At 41.3% G+C, this 23,992-nt stretch overlaps 1 long non-coding RNA gene across 1 annotated transcript; it reads left to right on the top strand.

Annotated features, from left to right (window-relative positions):
• Positions 1-929: 929 nt before the first annotated feature.
• LOC138686214 (uncharacterized) lies at positions 930-22,528 on the top strand. Its single transcript, XR_011325585.1, has 4 exons — positions 930-1,160; positions 1,328-1,439; positions 14,766-14,831; positions 22,312-22,528. It is a non-coding gene; the product is annotated as an uncharacterized lncRNA (long non-coding RNA).
• Positions 22,529-23,992: the final 1,464 nt, after the last annotated feature.

Below are 23,992 nucleotides of genomic sequence, written 5' to 3'. Positions count from 1 at the left end.
GACTGCTTCAAGCTGTGACTGTGCGTGCGCGGGTTCACACCGTGAAGGGTGAGGGGGACGCGGATGCAGGGCAGGTGCCCTGGTTGCGGGTGTCGTGCCCTACAACAAAGGTCACCGGGGATGCGTAGCCAGCGCGGAAGGTGGTGCAGTGGTGCAATGTTCATGAGCATCAGTACCCAGAAATGGGCTAGACCTCTCTGGGTTGAGGACAAAGAGAGCTGCTTCATGTTTGATACGCTGTCTGAACTTGCAGGCGTCGAGGTCTTTAAATAACCCGGCATGCTCCAGGACCTGGCTTTCCCAAAGAGCGGACAGCGTGCCTTCCTGCATTGTACCCTCATTTCAACCCTGCAAGGTCAGACCCTCACAAGAGTCGCAGTCAGTCCCCTCCGAAGGCGGGAGGGGAAGGGACTCCGGGAAGCACGTGCCCAGGCATGCTGAAGTCGCTTGGCTCGCACCAGATGCAAAAGAGGAGTAAAGGCTCTAGTGAAACCCTGCCTTCATTTAGTGTCTGGTTCTTAGGGAAACGTTTGGGTCTCAAATGAATATTACATGGCTTCCTCGCAAGTTTCCCTGTTTCTCATCTGTTCTTTCTGGCTGAGCCCCGTGAGAAAGCAAGAGCTTATGATTCACTGTTGGGTGACTTTGTTGCGTGGAATAGTTAATGCAAAAGCCAATGCAGCAAGCTGTAGATTCGTACCTAGGAGTTTGCCTTAAAAAGGCATTTAAGATGTGCCCCTAGGACGATGTTATACTGAGGAATGCATAGGGTAATGGGGTCTGCTTTGATTTGTTAATATGGTATCAATAATGGAAATCGGATTCATCTTAATGTAGGTGCTAAAAGATTGGCCGTTCCATGAAGAGACATTCTCTTCAGGACAGCAAATCTCTTCTCGCTGACGAGTTTGTTAGCACGAGTCAATGAGACTGTAAATTTGATCCGCTGTCTCTCTTGCCCTCTGCTGCTCTTAGGTCTGTTGAGGTAGAGGTCTCTTCTCATGAACCTCAGCTCTGGGAAGCGGACGACAGCTTTAACTTCCAGGAACACCCTTTGCACCTTGGCCATCCTGAGCAGATGGAGCCTTTCCCCAGTTTCTAAGAAAGGGGAAGAGAGCTCCCCTGAAGAGACCTTTTCCCCAAGCAAGGACCAAAAGCAGGTGCAAGCAGGAAGCATAGGGGATCCCTAGAATTAGACTGTGAGTTGAGGGGAGTATTATTTAATGTGTGTGCCCTTGAACTCTCCTTTTTCTTCCTCATACTTCACTCACCAGGTCTGGTGCCTCCTCTTTTCACAGGAAAGTAAATATCCCTTTTAATGTCTCAGGGCTTCTACTGCTGGTTTCATACAGACCTGCGCGATGGTGGTGCTCACAGTTACTGCCCAACTGTCCAGACTGATGTCTTCTCAGTGTGTGCACTCTGCTGACTCATGTATGGTGAGTGAGAGGTGGGAGAGTGGCAGTGGGATGCTACTGAGGAGGGAGGGGAGTGGGGGCTTGGAGTGAGACTATGGTGGGTGGGGTCTAGCCTGAAAGAGTCTTTTGCATGCCTCTCCCCCACCATCTTTGTTTTAGCTCATTTAAATTGCTTTTTTATTAAATGACATTTTAGCTCATTTAAATTGCTTTTTTATTAAATGACATTTTAGCTCATTTAAATTGCTTTTTTTAAAAATTACATTTTAATAAAGTCTTTATCACAAGAATCACAGTTAGTTTTTGAAGTTATTGTTGTGCATCGTCATCCCACCCCACAGAGGCACTTTGGTTTAGTAAGTATTTCTGTAGCACTAACACTGTTTACCCACGACTGCCAGTATTTAAAGAAAGCAGTGCATAGAAAGCGAATAGCCACTTTTTCTGCTTCTGCTCTCCCTTCCCTGAGCCCAGATGTCTATTTCCAGGAGATACTTGGCTTCCAACAGTTTTAACAAAAGTAGGGGTGGACCGGGACATGTGTCTGCTACTCTGAGGGTTATTCTTAATTTGTTTGATTTTTTGCTCCAAATGCCTGTTTTGGATCTTTCCTATGTATGACAGTGAGGCTTTTTATGCTGCTTACTGTAGGAGTTCAAACGTATCCTGTAAGGAACTTATTGCTAACTCCAACAGTACCACCAGACTTGATGAAAAGCATTTCCACTAGCTGGAAATGTCATTTAAAAGAAAACTGAAAGGAACTTTGGCTTTTCATACAGTTAGTTGGTATTTGGTGTTCTATATTCAGAATAGTTGTTGATACTTTCATAGGGAAATGGTTAAAACAGTTCTGAAAATGCAAGCTTTCCTTTCTGAATTATTGAAAGCCAGCTTTTAAGCCTCATCTTCCTTAGATCTTTGCAGCTTGGGAAGGATTAGCTGGCTTTCTAGGCTGAGTTTGTGGGTGCTCTGTACTGCTGACATAGCATAAAGACACTGGAATTTGTTCCTAAAAATTCTGAGCTAAAAATAATAACCTAGATCTACATTTTCAAAGAGATTAGTGACTGACTGCATTGTGCTTTGATGTGTGAATAGCCAGCTTGAAACACTACAGGAGATCAACTTTTACAAAGTAGTGTGTACCTTTGTTTATTTGCATTTCCAGGACAGTGGGAACCCTAGTGTTGAGGCTAGGCCAGACACAAAATAAAAAAGCTTTTCCTCAAAAGTCAGCAGTCTTGAGTCTGACAGCAGACACAAGGGGCAGCACAAGGAATCAGTCAGACCATCCTGACCCCCAGCACAGACAGTGATGGATAGATAGTGTATTGGCATGATACCAAGAAGAAATATGTGGGTTTTTTTCAGGAAAAATTTGTAGGGTTGTAGTAAATTCTCCTTGTGTAGGGTTGGTTTATGTTTGTGGTCAGGAGGAGGAGAGTAAGAGAGCCCCAAGAGGCTAAATAAGGATGAGAGTTGAGGAGAAATAACAGGGTTGGTAGTGACAAAGATGGTCAAGAAGAATGAAGAAGTGTGGATTTTGAGTTTTGTCTTGGGCAGATAGTAGGGTGATTTTAGCTGGGTATTGGTGTTATCTGGCTTAGGAGCCTCCATTGAGCTGGAGAGGAGGAAAACTGGACAGTAAGTGTAAGCAGCACATTGAGGAGGGAAGTGTTAGTGCTGAAAATAGCAGTGGGAGTCAACATAGGGTATGTTTGTTTATTAGAGCTTGTGTGTAATGTGAAGACAAGGAATTGGAGGAGGGTCAAAATTTCAGAAGAAAACTGAGGAAGTGGATGAAAATGGATATGAAACAGATCAGAAGTTACGTTGTAACAGGGCAAGCATGGGGAGTCAGAGTAGGAAAGAAAAAATACACAACGTGTGACACAAGGACTAGACCTGCAGGAAGTCAGCAGTACCGTATTGATATTTCCTTTGGCAAGGATTTGTGCAGAAGATGTTCAGAAAGAGAGTATTTGAGAAGTGCATTAAAAGTGGTGAAAGGCAGCCAGGTCTTCAGTTAATTTGGAAAGGTAGGAGGAAAAGTTAGGAGGATGGCACAACTGGAAGGGGAGACAATTAAATGGTTGTGGATGAAGTAAACCTGATCACAGACCAACCAGGAAATAGAAGGTGAAGGCAGACTGAGGCATGTGTTTGGCAGCCAGACTTCATAATTGATGAGATAGGAGTGGAGAGTAAGAAACAGAGAGAATCTCCAATCAGATCTGTGCTAGGGAAGAAAGGTAAAGCAGGAGGAAGAGGACTGAGATTAGGTGGGATTTTATCAGTCTGATGAGATTAATATAATGAAAAGAGCAAATGAGAGGACATGAGGAAGGACATGGCAGGTGAGGGAGCAGGTCAGAGACGAAGGGTGGGACAACAGAGATCAGGGGTAAAGCAAGGGTTGCTGCAGACCGTATCAAAGGAATTGCTCTTCCAGGGAGTAGAACACTGAGTGAGGGGTGCAGGTGAAATGGACAGGCCAGGGCAGGGAGACATGGGTGTCTGCTATAGGGTGTCAGCAAGGACATCACTGTGAAGGCTGGAAGCTTCATGAGGATGAGTATGAGAAATTGTGAGGAAAGGAAGAGTCAGCTGAAATTGCAGAGGAAGGCTGATAAGGAGGAGCTGGCTGGCTGACAGTTCTTCAGAGGGGAAAAGAGCTGAGATACTGCTCAAAAGCAGGTAAAAAGTGACGGGGATGGTGAGGGCAGCCCCAGTGTGAGAGTAAGGGGTGGAATGGGATGAGAAACAGAGGTCTCTGTAAGAGACTGAAGCTGCAGAGGGAGATTCAGACAAGGGGATCCAGGATGTGTGGACACTGAGACTTGATAAGCCTGTGGGAAATATTTGAAGTGTATATTCCAGCAGCTGCAAGTGAAGAGAAGGAAGGGGAGTGGAATGGGCAGAAGGACAGAACAGGAATGCAAGAAGGGCTGATTGAGCAATGGTAAAATCTTGAGAGAATGGGGATGGAGAGGTGGAGGAATGGCATATGTCACTAAGGGCAAAAAGGAGGCAGAATAAGAGGTGGGGCTTGGTGCCTCTGGTAGGTTTTTTAAGAAACAAGAAGGAGCAGCTGAAGGAATAAAAAAGGAGAGAGAAAACCAGGCTAGCCGAGGAAGGAAAACTAGAGGAGTACAGAAACTTGTTGCAGCAAGAGGGTAGGATGAGAGATGTGGAGAAGTAGCCCACAAGCAGGGTTAACCAGGTTAGACAGAATCTCTCTAGTGTCCATTGGCTGGTTTCTTCTTCATGCAGGTATGTCGCTAGGCATGTTATGTTTTTGACATTCCCTTTTGACTAAACTAGTAATGAAAGTACATGTGTTGACTGAATGTCCTCTGCCATGTTAAGGATTGCCTTGGTGAAAGCAACTAACCTAATTTTAATAAATTTTTTCAATTTTCAGTGCTTCGTTGACTTCACTAGTGGCTGCTCTGAGGTAGTGGAGGAGAAGGCAAAGGTCACTGGAAATACTGGGCATGGGAAGCCAGGGAGAAAGGAAACAAATCAAGCACTAATCCTGCAGGATTTGGTTCCTCATCAGAGGATTGTTTCACACAGTTTTCAGAACCTCAGTTTCTTGTTTAATTCTGTTGCAGTATTGGGTATGACAAGACTGCTTTGAGTCAAATCAGTCAAGCACTAATTCCTGCTACACTAGTTGTTTGAAGAACTGAAATCACAGTCTTTACTCTGAAATTAATTTCTCTTCTCTATAGGACTGTAAATACTTGGTACGCTGTAGACAGAATAATAGTATTGCTAAGATTTAGAACTTAAGTAATTTTTCCTCATAGGTCTCAATATACCTAGAGAACAAAAATCTTCTTTTATGTCACAGGTGTTCATTACAGTAAATAAATGGATGCTACAGGCTGTCTTAAACATTTATATTACTCTAGAACATCTATTAATTGCTTGATTATTAATGCAACAAATATAACAGTACACATTACAGGTTATGGTAAACTCATTAATCAGAGGCATTGTGGACAGTTTCCAAGCCATGGATATAAGCAAATTAATGACCTGTTAGACTCCATAGTAGTTGATTTACTATTTATTAACTCTTTTTTAGTAAATATATTTTTGATATCAAGTATGACTCATTATCCTCAGACTGTATTTTGGAAGAAAAGGCGAAGAAAGGGGGAGTGACTTGCTCAAGGTCATTCTGTCAATGTGTGGCAGAGCAAGGCACGAATGCAGGTTTCCTAGTTTTGCCAGATCTCTCTCATACGTGCTGTTTGTATATATTTTTAAATTTCCTTTCACTCTCCGACTCTGTTTTTTAATGGCTCAAGACAACGAGCTAAAGTTAGAAACTGAGCCAGAAGTAGAGAGAGTTTTACCAGCAGCAGGATCAGCTTGCTGTACTAGTCTGGAACACAGCTTAGAGCTGAAGTGGATGAAGTAGGAATCTGCTCAAATGCATGAAGTAGGTAGATGGGGTAATACACATAATGAAATCAGGTTTTGTATTTAAATAACTGATGTAAAAAGGGTAACTTTGAATGATAGTTTCCATTGCTTTCTAAGTTCTGTTTCCCATCTGGTTTGTGGTGCCCTCAATCAAACAGAAAAGGTTAACTGGTATAATTTTGTACAATTCTGTAACATTCTGCACAAGTCTTAGTGCACAACTGCATAGTGTTACACACACTACTTCATTGTTATTACAAAATTAATTTATCCACACTGAACTGTGCTCTCACTCAATCATTATTAATGGGCAAGACCTGCTGAAGACAACAGAAAATGGTCTGGAAAGGAACTGAGTAAGAGTGTCAGAATTGGGCTAACAGTTAATAGGTTTTCTCAAACTGTAAGCTGGCAACATAAGCTACTGCAATAATACGAAAAGTCAAGATTGTATTTATTGCAGTAATACCAGTAAAGCTTATTCAGAACAAGCATACGGCAGAATTTGAAAGCCTACTTTGCAGCTGAAAGGAATATTGTACTTTTGGTGTAGATCTCTGCAGAAAATAATTTCTTTAGTCTTTGCCAAACAGGCATCGTTACATGGTGGAGCATATATCCCTTCTTGGATTCAGTGATTTTCAGTTTTTGTGCTTCCAGGAAAAAATACATGCTGAGGGGATCTCTGATTTTTTTTTTTTTTTTTTTTTAAATTCTAGTTAGAACATATTTTGCATGAAGAAAGGAGATCTGGAGATTGTTTTGCTCTACAACAGCTATTCAAAAACTGTGATGTTCAGGGCAAAGGGAAGGTCAAGAAGGTTTGCTTCTCAAGAAGAGCCTACATGTCCAAGGTCCTAATCTTTACGTTTGGTAGATACTGAAAGCTTCGTTTTCCTACTTACTACCTTGAAATGTTCTATTTCCTGTCCTTTTTTGTCTTATTCTTCCTAAAGATAGTAGTTTGCTTTTGTTTTTTCAAATCAGTTTTAAGAGATAATTAAAATTGTACTTCGCTTTTCTAAATGTTCCTGTTCATTCCCAGAGATATGCTTCTCATGGTGTTGACCAGATTTCTTGGAGGGCATGACAGCTGCAAACAGTACCAACAATGTCTGTGTAGGTATGTGATCAGAGAAAAGCTAAGTTATGGATGGAAGCCCTCTTACGTTTTCCATAATACACGATAAAAGTTTCTCTCTGCTAGCAGGTAACACTTCCCAGCAGTAGCGTTCTGACTGTGTTTTATGTCCTGACCAGGAAAATTAATTCTTCACCTAGTTCTTCTGCTTACCTACTGGGTTTTTTATGTTTGTTTCTAAACCAGAGAAACACTGGGTTGTGTGCATGCAGAATTCAGATGCACCTGCCTAAGCTGCATGACCTAGAAAATAGGTCTGATTTGTTTTCAAACTTAGTAAAGCAAAGCTATTAAAAACAAAAAGTATTAAAATAGATTTTTCTGACTTGAAGTTTGCAACGTGCCCTTCTTGAGAAAATCTTTCGGGTTGAAAGAATGTCTAGTAGGTCACCTAGCCCTCTTTGCATAGTGCAACACTGTTTTCATCATTCCTGCAGTATCTCGAGTGATGGCTCTCATGTTCAGCTTTCCATAGCTCTGGTCACTCCTGCATATTGTTAATTGCCTGCCTCTTCTTAGAGTTGTAGGGACCTGTTCTTTCTTCTTATGTTCATGTAAACCAGTAATTACCCTTCTGAATCAGTGATACAACAGTGGTGCAAATCAGTGTATATGAGGGAATTTCATAGCTTTTTTTAGTTGGTTTTTTTTTTACTGTTTTGGTCAAGCTTTCTGTTCTAAACATTTTTCTATCAGTCTTAATGGGATAATGAAAGTACTTAGTCTTTGCTCTATTCAGGTCTTTTTTTATCATCCTTTGTGTTGCAGTAATTTTGGAGTGTCAGAAAATTATTTAAGTTGATCTTTTTATGTTTGTGATCTTTACTTCTTGGTTCTATTTGCTAAGTAGCCTCTGTGTGTAATTTTACTGTTCTGGATATTTTATCTTTTAAAAATCCATTGTTTCAGGCTGACAGATTTGAATTAAGTGAGATCATTTATTTGGTTTGCATCTGCTATTTCTGACAATACATGTGATTATAATAATTTTCTTTTTAATAACAGTGGCAATGTTGTTAGCTCCTGCTCAAGTTGTTACTTCTTCCTGTCTTCAGATATTTTGTAGACTTTCTCATTCTGTGATTTTACTTTAGACTAGTCTTTGTTCTGTGAACTAGTTTGTAATTTTCTTGCTGACAGTAATTTTATTTTCCTATATTGTAGGACAAACTGAAACAATTTCTGACAACAATATATGTTTAACTGAAGCACAGCTTTGTGCTCAGTCAGATAATCTGCATTGCAATAGCAAAACAAAGTAATCATATTTTTATATTACGGAAACAATTTGAGGCATTAAGTGTAGATGTCACTGTTATGCGTACTTGCAACAGGTATTACCACAACAATTTTAATAGAAATTCAAGCTTATTTTCAAGTAAGTGAGAAATGAACAAATTATATTGCACAGTGGCTGAATCATCAATTTCTTATCACCCAATGTGTTGGTTGAATAGTTCACAAATACATGGTTATTGTAATTCAAATAGCATTGATTATAATGCCAGATGTGTTTTTATAATAAATTGAAGTATTAATCTTTCTATATTTTGCAAGAAAATGGCAAATTGAGGCCAACTCCACACCACACATTATTAAAAGTATAACTCTATTGATCAAGACTGTGGGAAAAAATCACACCCCTGGCTTACAGAGCTACACATGCACCTCTCCATCCATTATGGAGGTGCAGTTTGTATTGGCAAAGGAGTTCTTTTTTATGATACAGCTTACTTCATTTGAGGTGCTTTGATTATGCTAGCAAAAATCTTATTTTTTTTCCCCAGATAACCTGCCTGTCTGCTAAGGGGCTTTGTTAATAGAAAGATTAGTCTTATCAGATATGCCTGAGCATGTAACACTTTTCCATATTTGCTCATATACTTACCCTATCCCTGTATACATGATATCCCCACGTTGAAGCAATATATAGGTAGTTGTTAAGACTAGATGTGTATAATGTCTGCAGCCTAATTTCAGGTCATATTGGAGACGAAGGAGTGGGGCCATTGCTCCAGAAAATATGGTATTCTGATTTAACTGATCAGCTGAGGTTGGTGAAATGGGACAGTGAAATAAAGGGCCTAGATTCCTTTTAAATTATAGGCACACTAGTAGCAACTTTCATTTTTTTCCCAGCTGGGATCCTTTGTTATGCTGGTGGGTATTCCACATGAACCATTTTCCTCTAAATCTACCTGGAGCAGAGCTAATCACGACTTTGCCAAGAACAGCATTTTTTCCATCAGAAGCTATCCAAATCATGAAAGCATAAGCAAGGAAATGTATTCATTTCAGAAAAAAATCCTCAAGTCCAGCATGGATGCGTGAAGGAAAGAAAGATCAGCAGAACAGCCAAAACCTTAGCAACTGGGAGGCCAGTGTTGAAGATAATAACCATACCTCTGAGGGGAGAGAAGAGTGGTTGAGACAGTCTTTAGATGTCAGAGTTTATTCCTTCTGCCTTGTGAACAAAATCCAGAGGGGAAAAAAAAAGGAAGAAAGCCAGTAGAAAAAGAAACTAGACAAAACAGAGAGGGGGCTAAAGGGGTGGAGGCTGGGAAGAAAGTACTTGAGGGTGCAGATGACACAGGAACACCCAGTGATGTCTGGGACAGAGCTAAAGAAGACAAGGGTGAGTGTGTCCTAATGGGCACCTTTCTTTCATTATTCTCAGCATTGTTTATCATGAGACCTGTGTGACAGAGATTTGTTCCTTTCTCTCCACTCTGGCCTCTATCTTAAATTACGTTAGGCTAAGGATCTTAGAAAGTTTTAGTAACTGGAACATCCTCCGTCTGCTTTGCTTGTTGGTTGGGCATAGTTTCTGATGGATCAGTTCTGGTTTGTTAGTCTATGATACTTAGCCTCATAGTCTCATATTTAGCTTACTTAGTCTAATATTTAGTGGGTGTGGTCTTCATTCTGTCTGTGGGTGGTATTGCTGAACCTTTTTGTTTGCAGTGATCTGGTCTTTTTCTCTAACTTCTGCTAACTTAATCAAAAATTTTGTGTAATAAACTGGAATGTCTGTTATTTTAGAATGTCAGTCCTGTATAGATGACTGTCAGTCATTTTCACGCTTTTAGTGTCTGCATCGCTGAGGAGAATGCAGATAAGAACAGATTCCTAGAGAATGACTGCCTGTTTCTGATCCCATGGGAAAAGAGACCTTTGAATACTTTCTTATAGGTCATAAGAAAGAAAGGAAGATACTGTATTAATATACGTTCTTAAATGTTTCTATATTACTTGAAATTAATATATATAGTATGTACAGTTGTATTATAGGTAGGTATGAATGAATATATGCTGTAAAAGTGTCTTGCAGGTCAACGCTGTAGAAAGAATTGTCCTTTCGCTCCATTTAATTTCTTCTCATTTATAGTAAGATGGAGTAACAGAAGAAACTGAGCTATTCTCTATCTTCCACACAGCTATAATGGGAAAAAAAGAGAGGGGGTGTTCTGAGTATATATAGTGGGAAAAATGGAAATTGTGGGAACAGTCATCCAGACATGAAACAGTCTTGAAATAGTCAGACTGGGATAAATTATCTGGACCTTCTAAGTTACCTCCAGGATCATAGTGACAGAGGGGTCACCCATGAGCTGTATGAGTCTGCTGCTTGTGTATTATTTGCCTTTCCTTTCAGGTGTTGCGGTGTTGTAGGCTGGCACCCATTTTCTGTGTATGGAACTAGACCAGTGACTCAGGTCAGAAGTAACAGTTCAAACACAATAGATAGATCCTTACGTAATTGAAAACAGTCTCTGCGGCTTCCATGCATTTCTGTCAATGCCATGCTTCATTTTTGTGAGGCATTTTTAAAGTTGCAGGCTTTCTTATTCACGGGTAATAGTCCAGAGCTAAAAGGATGAAAAGTTGTGAGACAGCAGTGTCCTGGTCCCAGCAGCTTATTATTATACACTTTTACCTCTTGTTCTGCTCCTCACCTCTGCAAAACAAGATAAAAAACCCCTTAAGCAGACCACTCTTCCTTTCCCCTTTTTCCTCCACTTGTAAAACACCCTCACTTCCAGAGAGGAAGAGGTCCCACTGGCACAGCTTTTGGGAGAACTACCCTAAAGCTGTGCACTTTCTCCTACTGGGCACTGCTCACAGGGGAGGTTGTTCTCAGCTTTGAGCAGCCAGTAATGGAGGTGAGAGGAGGTTGGTTATAGCAGGGGAGGAGAAGCATGCATTTACATAGGCTCCTTTTCCCTGCCACCTCTCCACTCCCCAGCAAACGTGGGTTTATTTTAGCATTGGCCTTCTGAAGCAGGATTAATTTTCCCCTGAATAGGTCAGCCTGGGACAGAGCCAGGATCCATGGCCTTCCATAGCTGCGGTGACTCGGGAAGCCGGAGATACCTCCTAAGTAGACAGGGCCTCTCACTGCTGGGCCTGTGCCCAGTGCAAGAGAAGTATCCTGGAATAACCTTCCTGATAAACAGCAGAAAAATCCGTACGGGGTCTTTTTCCAGAGGCTGGCGTCAGGCTGAACCAGGCTGTAGTGCTGCCCTCTGCTGTTGGGATTCGGGAAAAACGTAAAAGTCAGTGATAAAATCCCCCAAAACGTTAACAAAATATAACTAGGAAAGCAGCAGTATGTGAATACATTAATTATTTCATCCTCTCATTTCATACAGTGCTTCAGCCAGTTGAAATGTGCCCTCATGTCTTCACTAGCAGTTCAGTTCGTAGCAACAGAATATAGCTAATAGTTCTGTCAGTTTTTAGCACTGGTAAGGTCCTCGTGGCTGTGCAAAGCATATTGTGACCCAGAAATCATACTTTCTTGCGTGCTTGTTTGCGTTTCAGTGTGCAGGGGAGATGCAGAGGAAATAATTTCCATCAGTAATTCAGATTTTTGTAACTTTGTAGTTTTTCTTATTTAGAATTTTTAAATTCCTTACTTACAAGGACTTGGAATAAAGTTGTGTAGCCATCCAAAATTACTATTCTTTAAGTACAGGATGCACAGAAGTGTCTAGGACTTTTTTTCCACAGCTAATCTGTGAGCCAGTGTGGAAGCAAAACAGAAGTAATACGATATTTCCATCAGAACTAGAGGGAAGTGCCATGGAGGGGGCATTTCCTAGCCCTAATGCAGTTCACCCCTGCTAGACTTGGAGCATGCGTAGCCCTGAACTCTTGCACATCTGCAGATATCCCTGGCAGCTGTAAGAGCTGTGTTTAGGGCTCTGTTCTGGAACATAACAGCTGCATCTGGGCTGATTTCATGGTGCTACTGAAGTAAATGGGCTTGTGGTACATGATTCAGGAAAACCACTGCTTCTCTTTGCAAAACATGTTATAATGTTAAGCCTTGATTCTCGTCTTAATGTTTGTGTCTTTAAATGTGATACTCATCTTTTACTTTTTGATACTGATTTTAAAATCCTTGCCTTCAATTTCTTTGCCTCTGACGTACTTCCCCGACTGTGTGGAGTTTTGATTTAGCTATCAACATGCCTTAGAGAACACAAGTGATGGCTCCCTTTCAAAGAAAAGAAACTTCTCACTTTCTGACTAGTACAAAAAAAAAAAAAATCTAAAAAAATCTAAATAAAGGCAGAACTGATCAATATCCCTGTGACTCAACCAATGTTGTACAGTGATAAATAAAAGCAACTTTAGTCATGAATCCTGTCAGCAACTCACCAAATTGTTGTACAGTGTGCAGAGGTTTGCGGTGACTTGTTCATGCAGGCAGTTCATGAATGGTAAAATAAATCAAACCTTCTATCAAAATATGTGAGTTAATCCATGACTTTTAGAAGTGTGATTTCACTTTGGGAAGTGGCTGTAACAGTGGAGCTGTGAGGCTGTTCATTGGCTCCTTCTGCCTTCAGGAGTGAATATTTTTATTTCTGTTGGAGAAACCCTTTTCTAACATTCAGGCCTGCAACCTCAAGCTGAGCTTTAAGGGTGAGGACTTTTGTGCTTGTTTGGTAAATAATATCAGGCCATAACTCTGGGTCCGTTTGGGGGAAGACGAAGAACCAGTAAAAGTGCCTATTAACCTTCCTTTCCACTTGATTTGCTCTTCAGTTTTGGGATCATTTGGCTTCCTTTCCCAGGCTCCTAATAGCAGAAGAGAGAGGAGAGAGACTATACCATTGCCTGGCTGGGATGCTGATTTGCACAAGCAATATTCACACCTCAGCCTGGGTGGCAGGAGGACCTGGTTGACTAGACATGATCATATTGCTCTCTACATAGCCCACGTTTTTAGTTGGCTAGTATTTGATTCCACCACATCAGTATTTGCAGCAGAAGAAATTCTAATGGAAGATAAAAAACAGATCGGTTTTACTTGTAGTCTAAGAATTTGACGATATGGGTTGAAAAAAGTGGGAATGGGTAAAATCTGATTGTGTCTTTTCTTTCATAGATTTCACAGAGAAATGGGAGATGGGGGAATCAGCCCAGCATTTGCTGTGACTGCAGTTGAAGCTAAGTTGGCAAACCTGGTTCAGTCTCATTTCATTTCACTCTTGGCCATGTTCTAGTATGCATCTGTCCAGTCACATTTATTTTGTTTAATTTGCAAGCCCTTTGTGAGTGTAAACTGCTGAAGTCTGTGAAATTTGGAACACAGAAAAATCACCTGTGATAGATGAGAGGGATCTCTTCCCAACAATAATAGTCTTTGGACAGGATCCTACAATTTGATGCCACCACATGGGCACCTTCTGAGATGTGTCAAAAAATCATGCGTTCGCAATGTCTGTATCTCTCCATTATAGTTAGCTAGTTGACATGTAGATAAGGACTCTGTGAATATCTGCACTGGGACAGGTGAATTACACACCAATTTCCTGCCTGCACCTGTCCTACAGTGTGAAAGGAGAGTTGCTGAGAATTCATGGGCTCTGTTGTATGGAAAGTGACAGCATCACCAAGTTCATTTCAGGAAGGGATATTTGCATTTCTACAGAGGCAGACAAACCACAAGCAGTGATCAGTGGAGAAATCCTCAGTCCTTATCACCTTTGCACTCCTCATGCAATATGAAGCTGACAGATTAATGGTTTAAGGAGCCAGGTGGAAATATCCCTTGTGGAAGAGAATCCCTGGTAGCTTAGAAACCTTGGCATCTGGCTAACTGTCAGCTGGTGGGTGTCTGGCATGCTCCATTCACTGCCTACTTTTGCCCCTCGGTCACCAGAAACGCTAGCCACTGGACCCCAGAATGATGCCTGCTCTCATCTTTGCAGAACGTTGTATCTGCCCTGCAGTTGCAGTTTGGCAGTGTTAGCAAAAGTTTGAGTGTGGATCTCATGCTATGTATTTTTTGCTAATGCTTCTCAGCTGGAGACTGGGGTATTTCTCAGTGCAGTAGCCTTTATCCTGGAGAAGTTCTGACCACAGAGAACCAGTTCAGAAGTAAATGTTTAGTTTGAAACATGCCAGCAAAGCGTCCTAAATGATTCACTACTGTGCTCAGTTGTTGTTTGAGGTTTCTGATATGTTGTTTATATAAGGCACTATTTTTGTAAACTCCATTAAGTCTTATGCCATTCCTGTACAGTGTGGGCTGGAGCTGGATACTGGGAGGGGGAAAGGAGATAATTTTCCACTTACCATATAGGGTAGGCAACATACTTGAAATGGAATTGGACCCTTTCTCCAAGTGATGGAATCTCTGGTTAAAATACATCAATCCTTTCACTAACCTAGGGCTCGTTTGTTTTCAATGTGTATGAAATTGTGTTTTCTTAGTATTGTTTTGTCTTTTTTATCATTTTTCGCAGAAAAACTGATAAATTTAAGAGAAAGGTGATTAATCAGTGGGAGTTTCAGGCAGCAACTGAGTGCAGGTAAGAATTATTTTTTTTATCCAGAACCATCTAGCTGTGGGGAGATAGAATTTTAACTTCCTAGGAATGTTTCATTAAACACCCTCTTTCACAGTGCCTGCAGCTAAGTGCATTCAGGGCACACATGTTCTGTTTCTGTATAAGGGAAACTATGTGAAGTAACGAGATTATTTAAGGGGCAGGGAAATAATGGATTTTCTAGTTGATTTTTCATTTTCAAGCCACAGCTGGACAATCCTGCCACCTCCCCATCCTCAGTGTGCCTAATGTACTGATGTTCTGAAGACTAAAAATCTGACAAGCTTTTCATTATTCTTAGAATGATTATTCTTGCATGTCCTGGTCAGTCATGTTTGAGATTCTTGTCCTTTGTCCAGGGCAGTGTGGTATCTGTAGCTTCAAATGATTGTAGAGGTCACTAAATATCCTATATCTTTAAGAGGAATATTGCATGATTACTTGGTTTTATTTGCACTTCATTCTGAATAGTTACGGAGAGCAGTTCACCCCTACTACCAAGTAAGCAAGGCAGAGACACCTCTGAAGCTTCAGGAGTTGTTTCCCTGGGTACACCTTTCCTGTCATCCATCTCTAACAGGGAGACCTCAACAATGTTCAGGAATGAGTTTGACAGCTCCTGATAGTACTTTGATTGCAGTCTGTCTGAATGCATGGAGGCATCAGCTTCATGATGGTTATTAGTCACCAACTTAATATTGCTTCAGCTCATATTTTCTTCCTCTTAAGCACTTTCCTGTAAGTCAGATTTATTTCCAATACGGGGTTTTTACTGCTGTCTGTTTTCACAGCAACAGATACCTTTACATAAGGGCTGGCCCTCTTAAGCCTTTCAGATGGAAGCCCAGCTGCACCCAGCTTCTGTTTTTTCTGGCCGTGGCATACCTGTGGATGGCTTGCACTGAGTGCCCAGGATTCTTTAGCCATTTCGCCCATTTCACTAGTGGGCATTTCTGGGTGTTGTCCTAGATAGAAGGGAGTCACTCTGAGCTGGAAAGTAACAGGTGATGGTTGGAGGAGGTGCCGCTTCCTGCTCCCACAGATAGAGCCAGAGTCTTTCCAAGATTGTGGGGGATGTGAAACTGTCCTGTCAAACAGCTTAGAAACTGGTGTTCACAGAGAACTTTCTTCTGTGTTCGCTTCTGAGAATAGATTCCTTTTTTGCACTGCTTATTCCAGGTTGGAAGCAGCAGGCTCTGCTACACCTCCTACAGTCACCTTTCCACAAGGAAATAACAGCTGTCTCGGTTGTCACCAGTAGCTATAATTCTTCACTCCCTCTTTGTACCTCACTTTTCCTTTGTGTATATTTAAAGACCTCCTTCTCTTGGAGGTGCCATTTCAGTACATTGTTTCATTAGCAACGGAACATAAGACTAGAGTTGGACCATCAGCTCTGAAATGCCTATCTGTGGTATCTGCTATGAAAAGCTAATTGAATGCATGTGATGGGTTGGCCCTGGCCAACAGCAAAGTACCCACAGAGCCACTTACTCACTCTCCCCCAAGTGGGACAGGGGAGAGAATAGGAAGAGCAAAAGCGAGAAAACTCTTGGGTTGAGATAAAGATGTTTAATAAGTGAAGGGAAAAATACAAAGTGATGCAAAGGCAATCACTCACCACCTCCCACAAGCAGACTGATGCCCGGACGGTCTCTGAGCAACAGCTACAATGGCTACCTTGGAAGACAACCCCACCCCCAATTTTTATAGCTGAGCATGATATTATATGGTATGGAATAACCCTTTGGCCAGTTCAGGTTGGCTGTCCTGGCTCTGTCCCCTCCCATCTTCTTGCACCGACCCTCCCCAGCCTACTCACTGGAGAGGGGCAGCATGAGAAAAAGAGAAAGCTGTGCAAGCACTGTTCAGCAATAGCCAAAAGACTGGTGTGTTATCAACAGTGTTGTAGTCACAAATCCAAAACACAGCAGCATATGAGCTGCTATGAAGTTAACTCAATTCCAGCCAGACCCAGTACAACAGAGCTGGTTAACGCTAATGCATAGTAGATCAGAAATTGAGGGTACAGTTTCACAGTTGGCGTAAGGATCCTGATGACTCAATGACAGCTCTCAGCTCCTTTTCCCTTCATCACATGTTCCCTCCCCATCTCCTCTCACGTCAGCACTAGCAATCACGCAGCCTTGAAAAAACTGAGTTTTCAGCACATCCTCAATAGTGAGTTGAAGCTGTTACGTAGGCCAGGGGCTGGGAATGTCTGGCTGGGGCTGGGGAAAATGACAGAAGTGACCTTTCTGGAACAGATGTGCCAGTTTGTGACATAGCTAGTTGGTTGTTATACTGTGGTTGTACTTTGTCATTCTTATATACCTCTAATTAATCTCCCCCACCTCCACTTCTACATTTTCCTTCTAAATGACTACTATCACTATGTGGTCTGTAACTCCTACTTCAGCTTTAGAGCAATTAGCTAGAGAAAACTGGATAGAGAAAAAAGTATCCAATGGTTTAGTTCTCTGAAGCTATGATGCTTGAATCTCTCATTAACAGTTAACTAGAAAAAGGAACTTAATATTTAATGTATGCTACAGAACTAGATACAGAAGTTGCTCATATATTATGTATTTCAATGCAATATAGATAGAGGAGATTAATTTTTTACTTTGTGTGTTTTTTCTTAGAGGCTCTCTACATAGGTCTTTAGAATGTGATATACAGTGTACAATGTTTTGCAACTTTTTTTTTTAGTTAAACCTGAAACATGTACAACAATGTGGGAAGGTTTCCATATGAAGTTCCTGTTCTGAAAAACTGGTGGTTTTTGGAATCTCCTTGCCACTAGATGGCAGGGCGCCCTTTGGGTAAAGGGAGCACTAAACAGACTTCAACACTAATTTGCTCTCAGCCTGGCAAATCTCTTACTGAGCTTATCGAGAGTTTTGCTGGCGTGAGGAGCGGGTGGAGTGCTGGAGAGAACTGTAATTATGTTATGACCCTTTGACAGCACTGGCATGCAGTTTTAAATTTTCTCCAGTTCAATAGATATCTTAATTGAATTCCACAGAGCTTGACATAGTAAGATAATAAAGAAAAGCTGTGTTTAACCACAATTAAACCACAAGTCAGCGTTGGTGAATTTGTTGGAGAAACCTGCCTCTTGTACACGTGCTGCATTTGCTGTGCCAAGTTCTGAAGTACTCAATCAGTCCTTGAAGTGAATTGCAAAGAGGAGACTGGCCCAAGTTGTGACCTTGGAATCTGGCTTTAAATAGTTTGGACTGGCACTTTGCTCCAGGTGGAAGATCCAGTTAACATTTAGAAGAATTAACAGCTCTAATTTTCGCTCTTTCACACCGATTTCATCTTAGTGTAATCCTAATAAATTCAACTGAATGAAACTTGTGTAATGGTGCTAAGAAACAGGATACTTATGTTTAGGCTGGAGTTGTTATATTCATCAGAATATTAAGATGAGGAAGTTTTGCACATTTACTGAGTCCAGGTGCATCTGGGCAAAATGGGTGTAACACCCCTCCACTCTCACATGGAGCATTATGCATTGGCAAATGGAAATGACCACACTAAGATCAGGTCCACATCACTGATCCTGTGAGCTAATGAGAGTTGAAGGTAAAAGATGTACCAAACTGGGTGCTTTGTAGCATTACACTTCTCTTCTAACACATCTAGAAAACTTGTAGGGAACTTTCTCAAAATTTTGACCTTTTGTCTTTTTAGTTGATAGAAAGCTAATTTTTAAATTAGTTGACTCATTCAAAAAGTGTAATGACAAGTTAACATTGACTTTGTCAGGGCATATGATACTCAACACAACTGCTCAAAACAAAATAAACTGTTTCACAAAAATGTCAGCATTTTCAAGTTTATATGTTGTAGTGTTTGAAATTGATTAATTTCTCTTTTTATGGAATAGGTTTTTATACTGTATTCCAAAAATTTTAAAATTAACTTAAAAATATTTAAAATGAATTCATTTTATGAAAGGAATATGGTTGACAAAATGGAAAGTGTAAGTTCAGTGAAACAAATACTTTTTGAAAAGCTGTTTCAGAGAGGGCATTGTTCAACACGTTAACTTATGCAAAAGATATTTTCAAATGGTGTATGATGTGATGTGCAATTTTTTTATCACATTTTCAGAAGCTACTTACTTGTAGTATTTGCCACTGGCTAAGCTTTGTTACAAATGACACTGCTTAAGCCTGTTGGATCATGACTTGGATCCTTTGGCTTTTAATGAAATGTAAGAATTTTTTGCCAAGTTTTGCCCACACTCAGTTTGGAAAGGATCTACATCTGCCTCCAGAGGAAAAAGGTATCAGCTTTCCTAGTCTATTACACAAGGATATAGCTCTCTTGAGGCTGTCCACATTGCACGTACACTGCTTGTACCCTACTTGGTTTGCACTTAGCCTTCTTATCTGTCTTACTCATCTGAGTGCAAGGACAGATTTTAGAGTAGGGTGATCTAACTGGTGGACTTCCAATCACATCTGGACTGGAGTTGAACATGTATTTTTCCAGGGTATCAGCCATGGGGTATCTCTTGTGCTCCAGCAGGAGATGCTATAATTTTTGGCATCCCTGTGGGCACGAGGGAGCAGCTGCAGTGTGCAGAACCCAGCTGTGATGAGAGCAGGCGGTGCTGGCAAAGCTGCAGCTGGTACACTGCTTCTTGCTGAAAGGTGCTTGGTGGAATTGCCCAGACAACCTCAGTGAAAATGAACAGAGTAGCAAAATCTTTAGTCCATATAATGTAAGATTTCTGGTTTACTGTAGCAAAACTGTTAGTTGTGACATTTTTAAAGTTCTTTTTCAGAGGAAACATCCTGTGTGGATGAAAAGCTCTTCTTTTTTATATCACTATTTCTTTTTGTTTTGTAATACTCTCTTTTGCTACTGTATTATCTGAATGGCTTCCTTGTTCTGTGTCTGCATCTAACTTCAGGAAACTACTGTAATACCTCCAGCTGTTCTTCAGGGTTGGGAAATAACACCTCTTGTACCCTCCAGGTACCAAACACTGCAGTTCTTGAATCAGGAAGCTGTTCCTGAAGGAAGTCCTTTTCAGCAAGAAATAATCCTTTATTCTATTTGATAGCCTGTTACCCAGCCTGCATTTTTCACCCATGGTTTATAGGTGTGGCAGTGCTCCTAGGATCAGGCAAAGCAGTTCACACCCTCCATTGCATGTAATGTCAACAGTCCAGACGAAGAGATGGGGTTTACATCATCCTCCTTCATAGATCTCGCACAGGTGATGGGAGGCTGCTGAGCAACTCTTGGATAACAGATGTTCTCAGGCCCCAGTGGCACGAAAGCTAGACCTGAGCACAGTGTAAAGCAGCCCTGAGAGTCTATGTGGGGGACACAGCAATGGTCCTGCATGGTGTCCCTGCTTATGACATCCTCTCTGAGTTTAGCACCCAGAGGAAGATAACTCTGATAATTCTTGATCGTGTGCTCTGGCAGAATCCCCACGAGGCCTCTTGTGATGGTTTTTGACTTGTTACCTGCTGTTGAAGCAGTGCTAAGGAGTTGGAACTAAGGCCTTGTGCTTCCCATAAGTAACGTAGTGTTGGCAATGTAAGTCTGTCGTTGTCATTTGGTAAACTGACTGACCTCTTGGGGAACATAGTACAAGACAGAACCCCAGTAGCTGAGGAATGCTTGCAGCAGCAGATCCTTACAATGCTGTTCTAAGTCTCTATTTTACCATGGAAAGGTCTTTAATAGTCAAGCACAATTACTCTTTTCCATTTTAATTTCCTCCCAATTCCTGTTGTTTCTACTACTTATTCAGCAGCAAGGGAGACTGCTGCTGTGGCACAGTTAGCACAGACAGGTAGTGACAGCTTGCAGTGTTTTAACCACTACTTTGTTTAGATGTCCTCTGAGCATGAGTTTTATAGTACTACAAAAAACATATGGTAACATTAAAATAGTTTCGCCTGAGGGTAAGATGCACAGAACTGGGATCTGGGAGATTCCTTTGGTAAGGGTAGAAAGGTATTGGACTAACAGGGTGGTTTAAGAGGCATGACGTGAGAGTTCATGAGGCCTGGTTTTGTTTCCTGGTGTTGTGTGACTGTGGACAATGCATCCCTTTTCCCTTCTGTGGCAGGTAGAGGTTGGTAACTATAAAATCCATCAGTTTGTGAAGGGCAGATGTACTACAGGATGACAAAAAGTCATATAACTATCTAGACATGCTGAACAATCTGGTTTATGCATCTAAGGAGTGGAATAATCCAAGATACAGAAAGGAAGGACACACAGCGAACTGGTCAGTCCAACAAAATACTGTACACATACCACATGCTGCACTGTTAGCTCTTAATAACAAACATTTTTGACACAGTATGGACTTGCTTGCACTTTCTCACAATGTATATGGGGAATAATAACAGGGAAATATTTGGTCTTTGCTTGTTTTTTACATTAGCAATGTCAGAACCTTTTCCTTGAGGTATTACTGAGGGTGTGGGTAGAAGAGTTGCAGTGATTGTGAGACTAGGGATCTTAGCTTGCAAGTGATCCATAGCCTAAAACACTGTGGTCTGTGCAACGCCCCCTTGCCAAACTTTGTCTCCACTTCTTACCACCCTGGTGCTGTTGTGTGCTTAGCTAAATGTTAGACCTCTTTTTTCTAAGGGAAACAAAAGGGAGCCAGGCACTCCTGGTGCTACCTTTCCTTTTCACACTGCTCCCATGGAATGAATTTTTCTTGCTTTGATTGTATTTAAATAGTAAAAATTACAAGAGACTTTTGGGCCAAATTTTAGAAGGCATTTAGGTGCCTCACTCCCATTGGGAAGAGATCAGGCTCTGAAGAGCCTATGGTGTGATCCAGTATCCCTGGCAGTTTGTTGCCTACCAGCGGGGTCTAGATGCAGGATAAAAATAAGAGCTGGAACAACTTGAGGCTGTAGGAGCACCATGTTGCCCAGAGCACTGGGTTAAGCCCTGCTTTGCTGCTGAAGTATGCATCATTCTGGCTGATGCTTTACCAGAGAAATTGTAATGAAATGGGAAAATAGTTGTCTTATACTGCTGTTTGCCTAAGTGGCTGAAGGATCTGTCTTTTGAATTAAGCATGCTGTGAAACAGCGATCCAGTATGTAAATCTAAATGTCAAGAGTGGAGGGGCCTGGTTAATGTGACATGTTGGGGAATATCTGTGAAAGGGGGAAAAATGGATTAATTGGAAAAACATCCTGCAAGAAAGATGTTATGGCAATAGCATGAACTAATGATGACTTGGAGTTGAATTGCAGTACCTGGGTTATTTGAAGCATTACAAACCAGAGGGACAACAGCATATAAGGAAAGAATGACTAGGAGACAGTCTGGTATTTTTTTTCTTTTCCCTGCCTCTAAATCTTGCAGGTCAGTTTTCCCAGGCAGTGTTTCACACAGAGATTGCAGTGGTTCAGCTTTCTAAGACTAGGTTTTACATGTTATGTTTCTCCTTCAGGGAATCTGCCTGCCAGGTGAAGACTGGTGAGATATATCTGGTGTCTTCCTTGAAAGTGATGAGAGAATTGAGGGGCCAAATAGGCACCAACACCAGAGATGAAGACATGCAGAGACTTCTAGTGTTCGTACCGTGAGAGGTGGAAAAAGGAAGGTTTTCTGGAGGGAAGTGGAACCTGTGATTTATGCCAATAAAACATCATTTTAGATTCCTTGAAGTCCATTGTTAAATTATCTTTTCATAAATATTTAAGTACTTGCCCAACTTGTTGTTGTTGATTCCTTAGAAAATGCCAGAAGAGACAGATTGCTTCTGATGCCTTTGTGACTCTCTGATTCATTAATGTTGCTTTCACAGGCAAGATACCTGGTGATCTCTTATAAAATGCACAAGAGGTGCTGAGGACAGGCCGTGTTTTTATAAGCAAATGCAGCATGTAGTGAATTCATGCTCTGCCTGCCAGCAGAAACCACGATTTCCACACACATTTGCACATAGAACTGTATAGCTGTGCACCTCACAACTGCCTGCGATTTCTCAACAGTTGCAAGTACCTCTGCCTCGCCCTTGTTCCCTGAACAGATCTGAGTTCACACTGCTGGAATAATCCCCTTAGTTTATCTTTCTGGCTATATCATGCCCTGTTTGAAAATTCCTCCCACTTACTTCTCCTTACAATCAGATCACTATAAATGTCTCATTCTTGCTTCAAATGCCCACCAGAGTTTAAGGCTTGCTTATCCCTCTGACCTGGTCTGCTGTCTTATTTGCCTTGCCGTCTCTACTCCTGTAGTATGCTAGTCTTGACACCCTATTAAGTTCTTCATCTCTGCTTTCTGTGCTTCCCAATTGCTTTCTTGCAGAGGATGGTTTTTTGCATCTTCTCTTTTCCACTAATGACCTCTTAAAAACACACTGTTACCTTGTTACACAGGAGTGGTGTCTTTATAGATGATTAAAAGACACTTCAGTAACTGACAGAAACAGTTGCTGAATTTCCCATGTACCTTGTCTTCCTCTCTGTCTCTTTGATTTAAGATGAGAGATGAGAACTGCCTTTATTTGGGGATATTGCAGATATTAAGCGTGATAAAATGGAAATAACAATTTCCCAGTTTGCATGTGCAAATGTAGGTATTGGTACGATAAACCACACGTGACTTTTTGCAGGTGTTCCCTTTGCCAGGGTTCTGGGCTTTTTGCCAAAGCATTTTCTCTCAACCTCACTGTTAACCAGTCCCTTGCGTTTTGCATCAGCTTCTGTCTAAATAGGCTTAGCCCTCCAGTTAATAGATATCTTTTTCTCAAGCCCTGCCCATTGCACCTGCCTTTGAAAATGTGCCCTGGAGAAACCAGTGATTCATCCGTTGTGTGCTGTTGCTGTTTGATTAAATCATTGCTTAGTTTCAGGTGGCTGCATTTGCGTGCTGGACACTTGATCCTCCTGTTTACTGCTTTTGTATATCGTGGAAGTGTTTGTAAAGCTTGGGGGGAAGTTCAGAATGAAAGGTATAATATCAGTGTTTGGGATAACAAATGGTATAGGCCATACACTCTCTTCATTCAATGCTTTTTCTGTTTCCACACCAGTGAGCACGATGGATGTAATGTAGTCACAGCATGTTTCCAGAAATCCTGAGATCAGTAATGTAAAATAGGTCTTTGGAATTTTAATAATGGA

Source organism: Haliaeetus albicilla, chromosome 1, assembly GCF_947461875.1.
Source record: "Haliaeetus albicilla chromosome 1, bHalAlb1.1, whole genome shotgun sequence".
Taxonomy (NCBI): Eukaryota; Metazoa; Chordata; class Aves; order Accipitriformes; family Accipitridae; genus Haliaeetus; species Haliaeetus albicilla.
The sequence above is the reverse complement of the archived record's forward strand: the minus strand, read 5'-3'. Positions and strand labels throughout refer to the sequence as shown.